General features: G+C 37.0%; 1 protein-coding gene across 5 annotated transcripts in view; it reads right to left on the bottom strand.

Moving 5' to 3' along the window:
* TAFA5 (TAFA chemokine like family member 5) overlaps positions 1-14,862 on the bottom strand; it is a 418,878-nt gene that overhangs the window by 44,623 nt on the left and 359,393 nt on the right. The gene's annotated exons all lie outside the window — the stretch shown is intronic.

Genomic DNA, 14,862 nt, shown 5'->3' with positions numbered 1-14,862 from the left:
CTACAGACCAGACAGGTAAGATGGAGAAACAGAAATGCAAGATTATTTGGACACAGTATATGATAATAAAATACATTTCAGCTGGTACAGGTGTTTTTCTGCTTTTAATAAGCAAGGTCATGTAGACTAATTTAATCAATACTGCCCTCTAGTGATATCATTAACGAACAGATATTGAGGATCAATATAATGAAATGTTGATTTAATGGACAGAAACAGATATACAGGGAAAATAGCATGAATGTAAAAAAAAAATATTTTTCATAAGAGACAAATATTACAGAAAAACCAAACAATTTTTTTACCAAGATGTAATAGAAGAAAAAGGAGAAGAAGAAAAATATGATGATGATAATAATAATTGTTTTGTTTTGTTAAAAGTTGTATCTGTTATATAATACCAGTCAATGTTTTTACAATTTTGATTGACTGTGCCTGGTAGTTTTTAAATAATATATAGGAAGCATGAACAAAAATAGCAGTAGATATTTAGAAATGAATGACTTGGAGAACAAAATGAACCATAAACAATCTTTTAAAATTTCCACTTCACACAGCAGACTTCAGTATTGCAACAGAACAAGGATGTCTCATGCAAACCTGAATTCCAAATATTAAAGCAATATTCCTTCTGACATTTCCAGATTTCCTGTTTGCTGTTGATGGACTAGAAACTGTGAAGCACTAAATATTAATAAGCAAAACCCAGAATAGGATTCATCCCACTCAACTGAAACAGAGCATGACATTTAAATTTTGATTTTTAAAAAATCTACCGATACGAGAAGTAGATGAAAAGAACATTGGTCTCCAACTGCTTAACAACAGCTCTGTATATATACATTCATATTATCATATAAGGCACAAGGTTTATTTGACAGAGTTCTGTTTTTAGCCTCTCACCTTTTCCAGGAAAAAACACCCCAGAACTCTTGCAAACAGCCTTTCCTTTTTGGACTAATGGTCAGACTCCAACCCACATGGCCTCAGACAGACTGAAGGCAAAAAACTGGGTTGATTATTGTGATATTTCCCTGTTTTCTGTAAATACATTAAACAAGAAATTATCATCTAAAGTCACCCCCACCTCCCGGCTTCATTTCCTTCCATTTTGTTCTGTTTTTAGACTTTCAAGACGCCTTTTAATATTACACAAAAGTCACAGGCTCTGTAGCTTACAATCAAAAGTTTTTTTAAAGCTTTGCCATCAATACCACAGTGTGAAAAGTTAGGTACAAAACTAGCAAGTATATAAATCTGTGAGGTGGATATAAGAATGTTTCTTGTATATCCTCCAAGTACGATTTCTTACCACAGGAAAAGAAGCCCCAATTCAATGCTTATTGTATATGCAGTATTTTCAGATTTGGAGGAAAAACTCCAGAATGCTGCATGCAATAACGGTTAAGGACCTCAATACTTATTGGAATGTCTCTCTCAGAAATCAGCTATCCATTGCACCTAATCATCTCAATCACTGTTGTTAAAAGTTAATTCTTTTAAAATAATAATGAAAACGTTTTATTTATCCTGACTGCAACTCTATTTGGAGACTCTTCTGTCAGGGCCCAAGACATGAATCATTACAAGATTTATAAATGTGCAGTCTTTCAAATTAGCCTTTCAAAATTCTCCAACTTATTTCTGTAAGAGAATGGGGTGGGGGAGGATAGGATTTAATTGAATTTTCTCAAGAAAAGGAGAATTTCTTCAATAATTTCCTAGAAGCTCATTATAAGACCAGCTGCAGAACAGCTTTGCTATTTTCCCTTCATAGGACTGTTTTGCACTCTCACTGAAAGCAGAATTGTAGAACAATTGAGTTGGAAGGGGTCTATAAGTCCATTGGGTTCAACCTCCTGTTCAATGCAGGAATCAAGCAGTAACGTTCTCCTCTCTCCACCACGCCTTCTATGAAGTGCCTTTTTAGGGCTCTGTGATTGCGTTGGTGGTAGGGTGGCAACTAGATATAAACATAGAGAAATTTTGGAAATAATTTTGCAAATGGCCTTTTATTTCTAGGGGAGTAGAAAAAAGGAATGTGACAAAACACTTTTCAGAAAAGAAAAGAGGCCAGGCTCACTGTTTGATGTCACTGCCCATGATTCAACATCTACCCCAAACCTTCCAAACAGTACGTTTTGGAAAAGTCATTGTAAATATATGTTGTCTCTCCTGCACATGCTTATAAAACCACTCCTTCCCGGTAAGGTGAAGCCAGTTCAGTGTCATAATTCATCCTCCAATTTCTTAAAATATTTTCCCCATGAAAGCTTCAATTTTTCTCTCTCAGGACCCTTTAGAATGTCTTGTATTTTAGTGCTTACTATAACTCTGCAAGGTGACAGAGTATGTTGCATTCCCTACTCCCTCCAATTTCTATTACAGATCTCTTTATCACTCTGCAGCTTCCCCGGTTGCCCACACTTTTTCATCTGAAACGAGACTTGTGGAAGGTATTATTAATAATACTGTGCTGTCCAATCAATTCTGGTTTATGACGACCCTTTACAGGTTTTCCTAGGTAGAAGTGGTTTACCATTCTCTCCTCGGTCTGGGGTGCGTGTGCAGTGGGACAGTGCAGCATCCCCAAAACCAAACAGGCTGTTTCTTCTGGGAGCCAAAGTCAGACTCCTGCTCCAAAACACTGAGATATTCAGCCAATTAAAATAATTTCCTCCAGGCTTTAATTAAATTGCCAGAATCAGGGGGATGGGCTGCTAACTACCACAAAAAATGATTGTACAGAGACATTTTAACACAATTCAAGCCACCCCCAAAGTAAGGAAAGCACGAGAATCTTAAGCCTCTTTCATGGTCTGCAAAAACTGTGCAAAAGTTCTCTTCTTTTAGATTCTTTTCAAAGACAATTTCTTTTTGATCAAAACTGATTGAGAATGATCAGAATTTTCTTCTTTTTTTCCAGATGAAATTTTTGGCATACTCCGTTCTATTCAGTATGGTCTTGCTCTCCCTGGAGAGACCCCCTTCCCACCTATTTTAATGTCTATTCTGTGACAGACAAAGACTTCTTATTCTGATGGTTGTTGTGGGTTTTTCGGGCTCTTTGGCCGTGTTCTGAAGGTTGTTCTTCCTGATGTTTCGCCAGTCTCTGTGGCCGGCATCTTCAGAGGACAGCAACCTGTGCTTCTTATTCTGCTCGATGCATTTTGACTCATGCATCGGATCTCCCTATTGTGCTGTGTTCAGCTTGGTTGTCCAGTTTTGTGAAGTTTTAAAGGTTTTGTATTATTTGTTGCTTGTTATGATTTTTGGCTTGTCTGTATTTTTAAAGTGCTGGCTGGAGTCAGAGGTTGGGAGTTCGACTTTCCATTGTTTTTCCCAGGACAAAAGCCAGCCTATGTGGCCTTGGGCATGCTACACAGTCCCAGAGGGCCCTCAGGACTTGTAAGCTACTTCTGAGAACTCTACATTAGGAAAAAAAAATCTGGAAAGGGTCACCTTATGTTGAAATTGACCTGATAGCACATAATATAGTCTTCTAAACTACTGATACTAATATCTATGAAATCTTATTTCAGCAAATTTTATGAGCTAAATTAGCCTAATCTAGAGTGGATCTGCTGAATCAATGGAACACATTTCTTGAACTCTCACTGATTCAGTGAGTCTATTCTAGTTGGGATGAGCAGCTGGATTTAGCTGCTAAACTAGTTTTATCATAGGTGTTTTTTTTTGTCAACCAGAGAAAAATGTTATTGAGCAACAGATAATAAGAATAAAATTATGATAAAAAAGTTTGCCAGTGTGGCTGATGAAGGATAGGTTGTATTATATTTGCAATTCAGACTGAAAGAAAAGGAAAAGAAATTATTTTAGAATCCCTTTTACAAACTGCTGGCGAAATGAAAGAGGAGGTAAAATTGCAACTGCCATCACATACCATTGCTAGTGTAAGATGGCCATAGTTTTGGGTACAATAGGTAATCTGCCTCTTCACACTCCCATCCATGTAGAATTGCTCTGTTTGTTTCAAAGGCCACATATTCTTCATATAATCTCCTTTGGAGACAGGCTCTGTCTATATTTTTGTTAGGGTTTTTATTCATTTATTTTTTGGCCATAAATCTCTGAAAGACACTATGTACATTGACTGATGACATATATAAACTATAAAACAAATGGATATGAATAGATGGCACTTCAGAACATCACTGGGGTTCCAAGTAGTAATGTTATGAATCTATTCCCATCTTTCTTCAAATACAAGTAACTTTCTTGCCTCATTCTAAGCTTTGTTCTTCTGCTGCTATAACCTATCATCCTCTAAATTCACTCCATGCTCATGAGCCTCCAAAATACCTACCCTTTCTCCCACTCATCTGTTAGTTTCTAAATCAGGAGAGGAACCCTATGGCCTGGCACTGCTGGAGAAGCAGCAGTTAGGTAAGCAGGTGGGAGAGAGGAGGTTGGATATGGATGGGGGTGAAGAGAAGGAGCTTAACCATACTCTGATATTTCTTTTATGATTTTTGCATCTAAACCAAGGTTTTGTTTGATACACTGAACAGTTCGAAAATATGCATATAGCTGAAGAGAATATTAGACACCTGTGATTGAGAACCTAATTGACAAACATTCTGTGACATGATTCATTTTATATAATAGAGAATACAGTGTGACAGACACTTCAAAACGCCTACACATGTTCTAGCAACCCAATTGAAATTGTTTCAATTAAATACATTGATTTTTATTAAAATGGTTCTAGTAGGTTAGACAAATTGCTGTGAGATCCCAAGTGACTCCAGAATATACAATTTCTATGCAGCTGATTGGAAAAAACAAATTCATTCTTTTGAAACTCCTATTCTGTAGAATAGGGCTATGTCGACATTTTTAGAATACAGAATGGATATTTGTCTGTTCTGCAGCTACTTCTTTGGGTTAATATCTTAGAACCAAAAGTCTGTACCACATAATTTAATTTTAGAGGTTTCAGTTAAAAAAAGAGAAGGGTGTGTATTTATAGCAATCATTTAAGAAAACTACTGATAGTTTTAGCTGACTGAATTGCTGATGTATTAGCAGTCAGAAGTTCAACTTCACACTATGCAACCTGGGACAACAGACAACCTGTGTAGCCTTGGGGTAGCTGCACAGTCCCAGAATGCCACCATAATGTTTTTTAAACACAAAACTAATCTGAGTCATCATTAAAACCTCTGCTACCTATATCATTCTCTTTCATAATAATATATATATTTTTACCATGCTTATAGTGAGGTATAGCAAAAGTCCTATAATATAATAATTTAGAAAATATATAGTTCAGTGAATATTTATCTTCATAAGTTCAAAAATGGTAATTAGTAATTAGGCATATTACAATTATATAAATTGGAAATAAACTTTGATATGCTCAGCTGTGGTATTAAAAATGTTTACCTGAAAAATGATTTAATTAGACATTATGAGTAACCAAGAAACAATTATGCTTATTTGTCGCATTGATCTCAGCTATGTCTGTAGAGAACACAGCTAGTCATTGTTTCAGAAATCTGAAAGACAGTCATTGCAGGTAGAATCCCATCAAAGTTTCTGCCTGTTTCTGTTTGAGACAGAGGAACTAATTATTTCCCTAAAATATAGGACACAAGCAACACAAACGAGTAGTTAACGTTAAGTGGCAAGTCAGGGTATCTAAGATAATCAATTAATTAAAATTTGCTTTTAGAGGGAAAGTAGAGGAAACATAATAAAGAAAAACGTATCTACAAAAAGTCATATTGTTAGCATGCTAGCTCACAATTTCCACAAGAAACTGTTTCTTTGCGATTGCTTTCAGCAGGGAGGAAAAATATCTTTGCTATCTCAGGCTACTGGAGGTATTTGGGGAGTCTGTTTTATGGTAAACCCAGCACAACCTCTGATTCTCCTTTGTACAAGGCTCCACAAAATCTGAATGAAGGTGAGACAAAATATTTCACTTGCACGAAAATATGTGAGAGTAAGTCAATTTACATGTATCTTATACTACCGTTTATCTGAGTGTGCATGGTACAAACGATACTAAGGAGCACAATTAACAAAGATCACTTTTTAACACACAATTTGCTTCTTCACACACTAACACAATATAGAAAATACAGGGGGGAATTGTAAACGTCCACCTTAGCCTTTCCTGCTCTACTTCCTAAGTTTTTCAAATTGTGAATCCTGGCATTTCTTAAAAGAGAATGGGGAAAAGATAATCAAACTTGACTATTAGGTTACATTAACGCTATGGTTTGTATTCTGTTCCTTACTTGTTCAAATGGCAGGTATCCCATTGACCTTAGTGGGTCATAAAATAACTACAGAGATGAAATCTAATGAACTGGAAAAGAAAATCACCCTGAGGTGAAGGCAGAAACCAGGATACTGCAGTGGCGATGTCATATTAGTCAAATGTGGTGAGAATCACTATCTGCTATTTATCACTGCAGTGTTTCAGAAGTGATAATCAAATGCAGCATATTAGTGAAAATATATTAATATTAAACTTGCACTCCACTTCAAAACGTTTCTTGCTTGATCAGGAAGGGATGGTGAGGAAGCCTTCCTTTTTCCTTGGAGTTTGTAGCTATGGCTGAGTGGTTGTAGTGAATTTATCTTTCTCTGGAGCTTGAAGTGGGGCTGGGCTTTTCCCTAATACCATGCTAGGCTTGAAAAAGCTGTGAGATATTTTGTATATTTCTGAGCATCTCAAAAGATAGCATGAGAGATAAACATACTACACTACCTTCCCTAGCTGCAGAGAATCAGGGGATAGCATAATAGACATCTTAGGCATCTCTGACTTCAGGTGATGTCTATTCAAACATTCTGTGCCTTAGATGTCAGTGCAATGTTATGGACTAAGACACTGCTCTTACAATGGTGGAGACATTGGCAAAGAGGAATTCTTACTAGCTACTAAAGTAGAGATGTGAGATTTGGTGTTGGGGGGCAGAAAAAATAAGAAAAAATGAGGGTTTTTAATTTTTTCCCGGGGGGAGCAAAATTTCATTTTTTTCCTTAAGTGTTTCTGCCCACCCCCAGATCTCACAATTCTATACCACAGGCAGCTCAAGTTTTGCATCCTTCTACATAGTTCTGCCAATAAGTTAGCTTCCCTATGTACTTTTAAAGAAAATACATATATATACACAGACTTGATCAAATAAAAGTAAAACTAGTAGCAATCAAACAGTCATTGCATTCACCAACTACAAGGTGTTTACCACAATCTATCTGGAGGTTACAGACAAAGGGCAGCTCCATAGAGAACTAGAATCTGAAGAAGTGATTTCAGGCCAGATGTCACAAACAGGTGAAATTCCAAATTCCTCCAGCTAAAGGATAGTGATAAAGTTTTTCCTCAAGAAAAACACACACCAGGAATCACCACAAATGCTTAATCATACCCCTAACCCAAGGAAGAAAGGATATCTTCCTACTCTAAACAAGTTGGAAACAGGCAAATGAATCATGATAAACACATTCAACAGCAAAAGCAAAGAACTGAAATTCTTGTGTTGTGAGAGAACATCATGGAAAATATCTGATTACACCAATGAGATATTGGTTTAGTTTTGAAAAAATCATTTCTATCCCATCTCCCTGTCTATGCAAGGCAGTTAAGTAGCCATCAATACAAGTAACATACAGTGCCAAATAACGGGAATGTTCAGCTGTTGATTCAGCTTTGATGTTTTACAAACTTGGGATGAAACAAAGGAAACTAGTGGTTAGAGTTGATAGTTCCGTAAAAGCATGAACCCAGTGTGTGGCTGCTATGAAAATGGAAAACGTTGCATGTTGGAGATCATTACTGAAGGAACTGAAAGTGAGATTGTCAATATCACAATATCTCTATACAAAACTTGTGATCACACTCGAGATGCTACGTGCACTTCCTATATCTGAAAAAGGAACTGGACGCTGAGGAAGGTGCAGAAAGTGTAACTAAAAGGGGGTAGGGAACTCCTATAAAGAAAGGTTATAGCATTTGAGACTTTTTATGTGAGAAAAAAGGACATGCTGGGGAGACATGATGGATAAAATGATACACTGTGAGCAGAAAGTGGGTAGGAATTGTTTCTCCCTATCATAACACTACAGCCCAAGGGTACGATGGTAAAGCTTAATAATGAAAGAGTTAGTATAGATAACACAAAGCATTTTTTTTATTTGAGTATTTATAATCACTTATAGAATCACAGAACTCTAGAGATGGAAGGGATTGCAGGGGAGATCTTGTCTGATTCTGAAGATTTCACGGCAGAAATCTATGGCAGCACCAAAAGGGCCCTGCTAATTCAGAGAATCATGGAATAATTGAGTTGGTTATAGCATTCGAGGCTTTTTGCATTTACGATCTCATTTGAAGGACCAAATCATCAAGGTAACACAACAGAACTAAGGAATTATCTGCTACAAGATAATATGAGAGGTGCTAACTTGGGCAGCTTTAAAAGGTTTTGAAAAAATAACAGATGATAAGGCTATCACATGACTATAATCATGATGACTAAATATTACTGAGAATGGAAGAGAGAGCTGAAGATTCTGCTGATGCCCTGCATGTCTTGTGGAAGTGGCAGATGGCCTGGATGATTTAACACAATTGCTACAAAGGATCTTGTAAAGGTAAAGATAAAGGTTCCCCTTGACATTTAGTCCAGTTGTGTCCGACTTTAGGGCACAGTGCTCATCCCCGTTTCCAAGCCATAGAGCCAGGATTTGTCTGAAGACAGTTTCCGTGGTCACGTGGCCAGTGTGACTAGACACGGAACGCTGTTACCTTCCCACTGAGGTGGTACCTATTTATCTACTCGCATTTGTACATGCTTTTGAACTGCTAGGTTGGCAGGAGCTGGGACAAGCGACATGTGGATTCGATCTTACGACTGCTGGTCTTCTGACCTTGCAGCACAGAGGCTTCTGCGGTTTAACCCGCAGCGTGACCACGACCCTCAAAAGGATCTTGTATATGTGTGCAATATATGAGCTCTTTGGTTTTCTGAAGATCTCAATGAAGCACTAGGGTAGACAAATATAGCGACATGGAGAAAGATTCAGGATGAACCAATTAAGATTAATGGCCAGTTAACAGAACTACACTGCTGTGTTTAAACTAGCAAAATAGCGTTTTGGAGTCTCAGTTATACCAACAGGGTCCTCCCCAGGAAAGTTGTTTTGTAACATTAAAGGGCTTTTACAGTGTAGATCTCAAAGTCGCAAGAAGCTCTCAGAAACTCTCTGTGCTGAATTTGTTGAACATTTTGTCGAGAAAACTACTTGTATATGTCTCGAAATGGACTCCACTTGTACTTCCAGGGAACAAAAATGAGGCAAACACTTGTCCAGTTATGATGGATGAGTTTCAGTTTTTCTGACCCCATGATGCAGACAACCAGCATTTAGAACTGAGGCCAGCTAGCTTGGAGAAGGGAGGGCTGGCCAAATGGAGATTGCTATCTTTGAAACACAGCTTCCATTACTGCACAACCTCAGTGATGATAACAGAAACTTTAATGGCAAATAAAATAGGAGTCTCCCATCTTGGTGTTAGCAATCAATCAGGTAGGAATGATTCTGATGGAGGGCTGTGGAGTGACAAATGGGGTTGGCTAAGGGAGTATCTACCTGTCCCCCATGTATGTGTGTATGTATGAAGGTGAATGCCTGTTTGCGTTTATAAATACAGTACCCACTTCACCTGTCACCCCATCCCCACCCACAATTGGCTGCTGTGCTTTTTGCCCCACCAGCCATGGTGGGCACTAGCACTGGTGAGAGGATAATTACAAGCTTTCTTGGAGGAAGCAGAGTACCTGGACCATGGCAGCCTGGATTCAGGTGTGTTTTTTAGATCAGAAATAGTATGGATCATCTCAGTAGACAACCTATGCTAATAACTGGACAGGTGGAATATTGGTTTTGCTGGACCTTTCAGCAATAGACATCATACCCTTTTTGATTATCAACTCTTGGGCTGACTGAACACCCAGGGATGCAATGAGTGGATGCAGGTGAACAAACTGAAGGCTGGGAGGGAGAGTAGCGATCCGGTGACTTATGGCTTGCATGCCTGCAGAGAGGGCTCTGTGTGTTAGCTGTGGCATGCATGCCATGGGTTTGCCATTGCTGCTGTATATAGTGTTTGCTATTAAAATAGCATTAATTATAATCCATGTTTTCCAGCATTCACATAGAAACAATCCCCTGCTGATATTGGGGGGGAGGAAGCTCCTACTATACTGCCCTATTAACACTGGAGCCACCTGCTTCCACTAACCTTTGAGGATGGGAAGGGGATATCTGTATTCAGTAAGTTGTAATACTTTTATCTCAATGATTTAAGCAATTTTTACAATTAAGTTTTAACCAGTTTTTGCAGTCTTTGGTTTAGATTAAGGATGGTCAAAATGCAGATCTTGGACCACCAAACCATAAGCTTCTTTTGCAATTCCCACCAGAATCCTCTGTCTCTTTTTATTATGAACAATTTCCCCTAGCACAAAAAGGTGACTTACTGCTCCTGAGAGCCTCTGGTACATTTTCAAATATGTTGCAGTCTCTCTAACACCAAAAGATGCATCCATTTTTCTAAACTAGAAGCGAACTTTTGTCCATGTTTTTCTCCCACCCCCAATATTTTTGGCCGCTTTTGGGGTCCTTGCAGCATCCAAGGGGAAGAAAACTGGCCTTGAATCCACTAAAATGATCTATCCTGGTTTGTGCATTTGTACTGCTGAATTTAGATACCACAATTGTTTTAATCTGAACAGTAGTAACACGTAATAACTGAATAGTAAAGCCGCCTCCATTTACTTTTCAATATAACTCACGTTCCATCTTTTATACAAGATCTAAATTCAGGTTTATGATGGAACAAGCTGAATAAAAAAAAAATGCCAGAACTGGCCCAGAAATATGTTCAGTGATGTATTTTTGAAATCATCTTGGCAAGACTCAGCTTGGTTTTCTTCAACAAAATGAGACTGTTTGATGTGTTCAAGAATGCTACATCTTTTAAAGGCTGCTATATTTAACTATGCAAGTTTACTGTTTTGAACTTTATGTAAAGCGGGTCTGCTACCATGAAGAGAACTCCACGGGGAGACAAGGATCACAACAGTATGTATGGATTCGTAACTGACATTTTCTTAAGCACAGTCAAGAACATAAGCAGGCTCGGGGATTGTATGTTACATTCTACAGTGGAAGGGACCTGTGGGGGAAAGATGTTTTCAAGGGCATCGATTTGCAATGCTTGCCCTTCCCTTACTTTTATGCCTTTGATTATTTTCATTTAAAAGATAAAAGTGTGTGTTCCTCAGTTCCTTGAACTTTAATGAAACGTAACACGTAATCTAAGTCCTGGGTCTGGATGGTCAGATCTGCCAGTTTTGCTTTCTTCCACACTTTAAAACAAAACAAAAAACAACATTCCCCCCTCCACCCCCCTCAAGCTCCTTCCATCCTGAATGTGAAGAATTCTGTTAGCTTTGGTATCAAGAATGAACAGAAATGACATTCTCACTCATCTCCAATAACCTCCTCCCTTCCATAAGTATCACTTTCCCACTTCTTTTTCTCAGGTTAATATTTAATGCACTCATCATGTTAAATCCTCTTTATTTACGCCCCTTCCTTCCCATTTTCTGCCTGCTTCCCCACAACACAGGTATCTTGCTGTAGTCTTCAATGGACTCCATGACACCATTCCATAAAAAAGGTCAGGAGGCAGGACTCAACAAAATACTCTGAAAAGGAATTTTCAAGACCAATGGTATTCCTCACCTTCATCTGAGAGAGAGAGACATGGAGCACTATTTTTTTCCAGTACTTCGTGCAAATTGTTCGTGTATAAACCTTGTACTCTTTCCCCTTGTGAAACAAAGCACAGACACACACAACAAGCACAAAACAACTGTCTTCTTGTCAAAGAGAAAAAGAACAAAGAAATTCCTCAGATGTGTCTAGTTCTTAAAAGTCCATGCGACAAAGCAACAAGTCATTGCTCCTTTGGACAATTTTGAATAATTTGTACAAATATGGTTCTCCTTCTTTTTCTTGTCAAGAATATGAGAAGAGAACTGCTAGATAGCTCAGTGCTTTAGGTATCTGGTTGTGGAGCCAGAGGTTGGGAGTTCAATTCCCCACTGGGCCTCCTTGACAGGGTCCAGACTCAATGATCCATTGGGTCACTTCCAGCTCTGCACTTCTAGGATAGCATCTTCCTTTCTTGCAGGAAAAGGAAAATTATTTTGCAGTTACTTGCCATGCATGGTAGAAAAAAAACAAAAAGAAGAAAAGAAGAAAAGAAAACAAAAACAAAACAAACAAAAAACACCACAGGATATATGCCCCTGCTTACAAGCTTTCTCTCACTATACTCCATTAAATTGATCTAGATTAACAACAGAAAAACAATGAGTTATTTACTATAAGACACAACAATATGTACAATTACTCAATCTGATTTGCCTATGATCTACCTATACTTTCTGCTAAATTTGAGATAAAATGTCTTTGAAGCACTTAGAACAGTTGTTTTTCTTATGCACATATTACCACTATCAATATTAGTTGTAGCAATAATATTCATAATAGCAACAGTATTACTAATGAAGATGATGAATATTATTCATCGGAAGATAGTAGAAAATAACAAAAAACTAACAGCATTACAATGTGCAAGTGAGAACCAAACTATGTTAATGGAAGAGCCACAGTGCAGAAACTGATACATGGACAGCACCTTAGTCATCTTCATGATGATAATGTCAATAAGCAACTATCAAACCTGTGGTTAAGATTAGGCTGTCTTCAGGCTGTAACTGAGGGATTAATATGTGGAAGCCAAGATCTAGTTATTTGCACTAGATAGTGTACTATCAGAACATAATGATGAAGTATGGTGTAAGTAATTTAGGTGGGACTTGTCAATGAATGCAAAGAAATGATTCATCATATCATAGCTGGATGCCCTAAGCTAGCATCAATGGATTAGATGTGGAGGCATAACCCAGCTACAGTACAAAGATCATTTTTCAGCAGTTGGTTAAATTTTATGCATTACTCACATATTTTCCTCAGCCACCTCTAGTTTTAAAAAATGAAACTTCATTACTATACTGGGACAAACATGTTACCATAAATAAAATGATTGATTTTTTATTAAGCCTGATATTATGTTTCTGGATAAACAAAAAACACTACCATAGTTTATAAAAGTTGGGGTTCTGTCAACAAGTAACTTCAACAGTATAGAAAGCAGAAAAATTGCAAAATACCAAACATTAAGAATATGGAAGAATATGGAAGCAAGAATATGGAAGAATATGGAAGCAAGATCGGGTCAGAATGTATAAGCGAAGAACATAGTAGAAGAGAAGAAGATCTATCTGTGCTTGCTGCAGTTCTGGTTACAAATATCTGAGCAGGGTTCTGAGTTTGCTAACAATTCTTATAAAACTCAACATGCTTCATGAACATTTGCAAACTTTGAGACAAATTAAGAAAATATTTGTATTGCCTTGCCTTGCTTTGTTGAAAAAAAAAAAAAGGCAAAAGACCTTTCTCTTCGGGCATGCTTTTCCCAAGGTTGCCAAGTGGGTTTGTAAAAACGGATTGTTGTACCTTACTGCTTTGAACTTGTTTTGGTGTTCTTATGTGCTTTTTTTTTATTCTATATTCATTGATCTTTTCAGTATTGTATACGCATTGTTGCTAACTTAAATATTGTCTTTTAATTGCAATAAACTGCATAGGGTCCTTTTTAAATGAGAAAGGCAGAATAAAATATTTTAAATAAATAAATAAATAAATAAATAAATAAATGAATGAATGAATGAATGAATGAATGAATGAATGAATGAATGAATGAATAAATAAATAAATAAATAAAAAAATACCCTGCTATTAGCATATGCAGTAAAGTGCTAGGAACACGACAAAAAATATGAAACAATGACAATTCACATTTGTGGAAAAACTAAGGGCAGCCTTAATATACGTTGTTTAATAAACAAACTAACACACTATAAAACAATCTGGGTTTTGGCTTAATGACTATATCAAAGATGATTTTGACTAGATTCTTTTTATGTTTATTTTTTGCACTTTAAAGTTAATTCTGTCTCATTTCAGTATCAGATTTTGAATGGTTTTTATTATTGCAATAATAGGTTCAGACTTCTAAAATGTGAATTTGCACATGTTGTTATGTCCATTTGTGTGAGAACTTTTGCATTTTAAACATTTCTTCAACTGCATTGTTTTGCATTTTTAATATGCAAACGTTTTTCCAATCACACATTTTTCAAGAATCTACACATTTTTATTACACAGTTTCAAAGGTATGAAGTTCAGTACTTTTTCTCTACGAACTGAAATAATACACTACATGGAGCTTTATGGAAAACTGTTTTGGTCCAGCTTTATATTTGGAAAATGTAAATTTCGTAAATCCACATTAATTGTAAACCAAACATTTCTCATCAATCGCTGCTGAAGGGATATTTAAAATAGAAGGTAGAATTTTGCATCTTTCACCTTCCTTTGCTACCTGGATGAATAAGAACAAACTGCCAGAAGATGTTGACTAGGAATAAGAAGTTTAAGACAAGGAAAGATAAAATGAAGAAAAACAAAATAATACCTTTACTCATTCAAAGTTTTAAAAGACAAGTTTGCTTTTATTTTCTGCTTTCCAATATTGAACAAGTAATTTTTTAGGTCTGATTTTCAGAGGCGGGGAAAAAAAGCAAAAAGTAAGGCAGGGGAACCAGTATTTCAACTACAACACAAAATGTCCTGGTATAGCAGGTGGCAAATGTCAGCGCTCACCAGAAATCACTAGTTTTT

Source organism: Pogona vitticeps, chromosome 5 (assembly GCF_051106095.1).
Source record: "Pogona vitticeps strain Pit_001003342236 chromosome 5, PviZW2.1, whole genome shotgun sequence".
Lineage (NCBI taxonomy): Eukaryota > Metazoa > Chordata > Lepidosauria > Squamata > Agamidae > Pogona > Pogona vitticeps.
Note: the sequence above shows the minus strand (reverse complement) of the source record. Positions and strands in the feature narration are given on the sequence as shown.